Source organism: Cotesia typhae, unplaced genomic scaffold, assembly GCF_013202065.1.
Source record: "Cotesia typhae breed Kobodo isofemale line unplaced genomic scaffold, CoteBio_Ctyphae contig_69, whole genome shotgun sequence".
Taxonomy (NCBI): domain Eukaryota; kingdom Metazoa; phylum Arthropoda; class Insecta; order Hymenoptera; family Braconidae; genus Cotesia; species Cotesia typhae.
Genome location: NW_027423763.1, coordinates 1,000,734 through 1,007,654, shown reverse-complemented (window position 1 = coordinate 1,007,654; position 6,921 = coordinate 1,000,734).

Sequence of the window (6,921 nt, the reverse complement as noted above, 5' to 3'; positions counted from 1 at the left end):
ACCTCTTTCCAGGTTCTTAACGTCCAAACACATGAGCTCTCATTCTATCCGGCATCAATGTTCTCCATCCACTCATTCGTTCTCTGCACCAGTAAATAAATTTGTTTTCACTTTACTCTATTCCGTTCAGTACCGATCTCGAGTACAATACACACATGCGTTAAATATCTAACCATTTTCATCCGTTTTAAGTCGCCCATTTATTTATCCATCCTATCATAGATTGTCGGCAGGTAAAAGAAATTTATCATAATCATTTTAAGGGTCTTAAGGTGATAAAATCGAGATTGTTCATCAAGATTCGTTCTTAGTGTAAAGCATTACTTTTATACTAGCTTAATGTGCCTTTAATATTTTTTTTTATTTATATATTTGCTTCTGAAGATTTACTAAAAAATTTTTTTAACAAATAAAATTTATTTTTTTTAAACTAGAAAAATTTATATTAAAAAAAAAATGCTGTTGCGTTTGAGTAAAAGGGCAATAAAACAAACTAAAAGTAAAAGTAAAAATCAATGGACTTTTTACAAGCCCAATAAAAAGTTTAGCTCACCACGCAGGAGGCCGACAATAAAATAAAGGAAGAAAGAAACATACTTTTTAAACTTGGGAATCCGAAATAAAAAGATGACCCACTGAAGATGTTTTTTAAAAGACTCCGTAAAAATCAAAACTCACCAATTATTTATTGTCGCTTCCTGTGTCAACCCTTTTTTTTAAACTGGGTTAACTCTATAAGAAAAAAATTGAGTAAGGTAAAAAGTTTAAAGATTTTTTAAGAAGTAATATAACCTTTTTTTTTTTTTTTTGCTCGAAATGCATAAAAAAAATTTTTAGAGTTTTATTAAAGGTAAATCAAAATAATTTATTAGATACTTTTTTACTCACTGTGACGAAAAATTTATACTTTTCAAAATTGTTTAAAATTTTTACTTTTTATGACGGAACTTTTGAAAAATTTTACTATACTTCCTTTCAACTCGTCAAGGGGATTCAGAAAATGCAAATGGTTCAAAAGTTTAAATGAGGGTTGTAGTATTTATACATATGCAAAGTCGTTAGAACAAAATTTTGAAAATTGAATTTTTGAGAGTTTTTAAAAAAATTTTTTGGGAGGTTTGTATGGAGGTATCTTGATGAATTTTTTTAGAAAATTTAGTCTGGAGTATAAAGTAACTTTTGGCCCTAAATTCAAGGTTTTATGATCGTTTGTTCCAAAGATATGACAATTTAAATATTCATTTAAGATTCAATGAAATATTACTTTTTCATTCTTTTTGATGTCATTGTTTTATTGTAACAGAAGTTAGATTTACTTCCATTCCAGCTGCCGAATAGTCTTTTTTTTTTTTTTAAATTAATTATTGACAATTAAAAAAAAAAAAAAATAAATTTTTACAAAATCAATTCTTCCCATGTAAAGTGCTATTAAATTTCCAAAATTTCCTGTGCGTATAAAAACACCCCATAAAATGCAATATCCAGCATCCATTGCGCACACATACCAAACGAAAAATCCTGGTTATGTTCCACAAAGAAAAGAACCGTATCCGGCGTAACACAGAGTACGCGATCGGTAGCATAAAAATCTACCTTATAGGGACAATACCGCGTATTTTTTAACGCCATTATATTTCTGGGATCGCATTACCATCGAGATACACCGGCTCGCTTTCATTGACAGAGATTTTATCTCTATCTCGGCGTATATAAATGCGCGGTTCCCATACATGTCTTTTTTTCCTCCTGCCCCCTCCCCATCCAGATCTCGCCCCCCTTCTCCTTCCGACCAGGATTTTTTTCTCTCTATTTTGTTTCTTTCGCTTGTTTTCTATCTCGCATATATCCCGATACTCTGTTTAGTTGTTACACTTCTCGGTTTCTTCCGCTTCCCTTGCTGCTCCCTTTCAACCATTTTTCCTCCCATCAAACAGCGCTTGTTTGGAACTTCCTGATAACTATCGCTCCCCAGTATTTTTTTTATAACCTTTAAACAGAGACACAAGACATTGATACTTTGATACTTTCAATTGATTCCGAAACACTCTCTGTTTGCTTATAACTACTTTTATCTAACTACTGCCATCTAACGGAGCACGGCAGAACTTAGTGATGACGTAAGCAAGAGAATTTATCGAAATCCGTACTTTTGCAACGGGTTAATAGTTTTCTGTTTTGTTTTTAAAATATTTAAAATAATATATTAAAGATATTAAAAATATTTAAAATATATTTTTAATAATTAATTATTTAATAAGTAACTAGAAGTTGATTTGCGCGCGCAAGCGCGCTTGAATATACAGTTTGCATATATTTTCATACTTATGATATATTTGACCAATCATATTACCAATAATTTTCAAACCATATTTTTCATCTTAATTTTATTCTAAATTACTTAATAAGTAATTATTTGAACGGAAAAATAAATCTAGTAAATTATTTTGAAGTTTTTCGTATTAATTTAAAAAAAAAATTTTTAAATGGTTTAAGTAAATTTTTAAAATAAAAAAAAAATGATTTACACACATAATTTGACATCTAACAGCTATTATTGTACTTATATTTAACCATAAATAATATTAGAATAAAGTTTTCATCAAATTAATTCCAATTTCTGACAAAATTGATGTCATTTTAAAGCATCTACATTTTGACAATAATTTATAGCCTTTAGCAAAACGATGTCAACTGATACTTTCTTTATATTTCAACCATATGCTGGTAAAATGGACATTTACCTTGACTACTCCACTATTCTACCTTATTTGCTGCCTCTAAAATAAAATTTGCTCTTATTAGCCTTAGATTAGAGTAAATTTATCTGCAAATGATAGAGAAAAACTTATTAAAATTTTTAAAATGGTAAAAATAGCTTACTTACCGACTTTGACGCCGACTTTTAGAATTTTTTAAGGGATTTAAAGTAATTTTTAAGTAAAATTGAAGAAAAAAAGGTAAAAATCAAAATTTTACTGGAAAAAAAATTTTTTTAAAGTAATCATAGAAATTATTGAAAATAATTAATGACATATTATTTTTAGCAAAATGAAATAAGTTTAATATTATTAATTAAAGAAATTAATTTTTAATTTGTATAAAAAATTATACTAAAAGCTTTCATCGAATAATTTTGATAAATACAAGCTTGTAATATTTATAAAATACATATGACAATATATAATATATATATCTTTAATGAAGGAGATGAATTTTAATGCTTTCAGTTTCAGTAAGTAATCCTTTTGATGTTCACAAACTAAAGCCGATCTTTAACTGAGCATAGGAGCTTAACTTCCCGCATTTGCTGCCCACCGAAATATATATTTCGTATTTTTGGGGAATCAACTTATTTTATATTTAATTTAATTTTTTTCTTCTTTATAACAAAAAAAAAAAAAAAAAAAAAAATAATAATAATAAATAAATATATTTAGAGGTTTGGAGGTTTTTACAAAACTTCCCTCCTAAATCGCGTGTCCTGTACCCTCATTTTCAACCCCCGGATTATTAACTGCACGCGGAATAACCAACAGGATTAACGGAAGCATAATGTCAAATCGACGGAAATATTTATTTATACTCTCCCTATTCTTCTATCTTTCTCTGATAATTATTAATATTCTTTTTTTATTATATTTTGACTTTGGATTACACGCCGCGATGCCATGCCTCACGAAATACCAATAATATTTATAAACACCGACTTTGTAATTGCCGGGGTCATTATGTTCCTAATTTTTCATACATTTATGTTATTTTTATTACTATTATTATTATGGTAGGTTAACTTTTGTATTTTAAACTTAATGCTACTGGAAATTGTGTACTTCTGTTAATAGACATATTGAAGAGTTAATTAAAATGTTCTTAGTCCTCCATCGAGGGAGCTTAAGAAAGGATTTTAATTAAAAGGGTCAGGGGTCAAGGATTACAGCTTACTGTATTAAATTGTATTATATTTTATGCAGTATTATACATGTAAGCATTTATAATTAAATTATCTGAAATTTGGTGAGTTATTTAAAACATTCGTCATTTAAACGTCATGTAAAGGAGGTTTTACCAAATTGTAAGTGTATTACACATTTATGTGACTCATCATTTTGATTAAGTTTTATATACTAAGAATTTTTAACAAACTATTTGATTTTTATCATTTTCTTTTTTACTTTTTCAATAATTTGAATTTAAAATTTAAATTTAATAAATTTTTTATTATTAAAAAGCTAGATTTCAACAATATTGAATGTTTAATTAATTTTGTTTGAATTAAATTTTTTTTTTCGGTTATTTCATTTGAAAATATGTACAGAATAATAGCAAGTAGTAAAAAAAAATTCTGAATGGCATTAAAATACATTTTTAAAAATAATATTAAAATAATTGGATAAAATTAAATTATAATAATTGTATAAAATTGATCACCAAAATGTGTAATTTTTTAGACAGCTGATAAGTCAGAGCGATTGCAGCGCTGCCGCAAAATAAGGTGGATAATCCCAACACTTGGAGAAATTTTTACTAAAAGGCTAGTTAATTTTTTAGTAGTTTAAAAACATTTTATTTTACTGTAATTAGGTAGATTTCTTTAGAAAATTTTTTTTTTTAATATTAAATCAAAAATAATTTAATAAATTTAGTCCACATAGAAAAAAAAAAATTTCTTGAGCCAAGAAAATTAAAAGGAAGACCTAAGTTATTTTGGAGCAAGAAGAAATTTTAAATTAATTGAAGAAATTTTCAATCTTCCTTAAGATTTTCTTGATTAAAAAAATTTACGCCTGACTCTAAACTTTCTTTCTTTCTTTCTGTGCACAAATTTCCTCGTCAGAAATTTTTTCACAGTTTATGACTTTTTAAACAATAATCTACAGGTGCCTTAAATATACCATAAATAAATTTGATGATATAAATCAAATATATCCACATGTATGTGATCTTTGGTTTTTAAAATTAATGTTAAAACCACACGGATCTTCAATAGCTCACATTATGTTTCACCACAATAATACCCTTTGTCATGTATATATTTTGCCATAAATACCGTAATAAAATACAAACAAAATAATTCCACCCTCGCCCTTAAAAAAAAAAACAATCTTTTTAAATTTTAGCGAGTAAATTTACTCAAAAAGTAAAAATTAATTGGTATTACAGGTCGTAGAAAAATAAACAGACTTTGTAATAAGGCCAAATGTCAAAAGATATAAATGATGATGATGATTGTTGTTATCATTATGAAGATTATAAATTACAAATGAAAATAAGAATAAGATGTTGAAATTTACGAGGATTGAGGAGTGAGGAGGATAGGAGGTCCGCGATGAGGATCGCAGGCGTTTGTGGAGGCCAACCTCCAACAGGCTCCGCCTCCAGCCGCGTGACGTCAAACAGACACTTGTTACGCCTTGGTCCAGCTCCAGACTTTGCTTCTTCTCCAGCTTCTTCAGCTTCTTCAGCTTCTCCAGCTTCTCCAGCAGTAGATATATATATATATATATATATATATATATATATATATATATATATATATATATATATATATACAAGCTGTTAAAAGGTAAAGACGCTTGGCTTGGATGTATATTATTTTTTTTTTTTTAAGAAATTCTGAGTTTCAATTTTGAGAAAAAAATATTATGGATATTTTTATTTAAATAGCAAAATTATTTTGGTATTTAATTGCGAAGCACTGCTGCCGCGATTATGAGTTATCAATGCTATGCCGAATAAAATAGCGAGCCCACCGTGGGAATTTCAGTGATATGAATTTTTTACTAGGATATTGATTGATAAAACTATAATAGCGTTTTTGTTAGATTTAATAGTAATTATGGGCTATTTTGATATTAAAGATTTTGATTAAAAGTTTTAAATAATTGAGTAAAATTTATGAAAATCAAATCAGCCGACTGATTTTTTTTTCATGAAAAAATTATAAAACAATTAAAAGAAAAAATTTCACATGTAAATTTTAAAAATTATACGTGGAATTTTTTTTAAATTTTTTTACTTGCAATTTAGTGAAAAAATACAAAAACTCTTGGCTAATTTTAGTATCACGTAAAAACTAATTATTTTTCAATAAACATTTATATTTTTTCATTTAAACATAAAATATTTCGGACTAAGAAATAAAATCTCTCTTACACAAGAGCTAAATTTAACTAACTCCAAAACAAAATAATTAAACTCTCGAGGAAGATGTTTTTGGCTTTAGACAATCCGACAGTAGCGCCGCCTCAAGATGCCCAAAAAAAGACACATTACTAATAAATCAACAGATTGAGCGTGAGTTCGCTTACGCTGTGATTGCTAAGTGGTAGCACTCTTTCTTTCGTGCTTGGTCCGATCAGGGTTCGAGTCCGGTCTCGGGCGTATTTAATATTATTTTAAGTTTCTCAAAAAATAAATATTCTCAAGTCTCGAAGACTGATGTTGTTGAGTCAAGTATTTACTTCTCGAGCTCTTAAAGAATAATTTCTTAAATTTCCAAGTCCTGGACGTTTAAATAAAAATGTCTTGGCTTAATTTAAAAATAAATTCTCCAATCAAAATTTATTTTTTCAATCCTATTAATTAAAAATAAAATTTCTTGAATTAAAATAAATTATTTTCTTTAAAATAAACACAATTTTTTAAAATTCTGGAGCCTCCAGCCAGCCAACTATTGTCCCGCTGCCCACCACGACTCACAACATCAAGCCCACATACAAAATACAGTCTAAACATTCTCTAGAAAGAGTGAGCAGGTAGCTGAGCGTGAAGCATAGATGCTATTACATACAACTCGGCTTATAGTAGAGTACCACGGGCTGGGCGGCCCGATCTCTCTCTCCGAATAGCGGTAGGCACACGCTGCCGCGCCGCTACTCATGAAGACCTTCGGCATTTGGTCGCACGCCGTCCACCGCGACT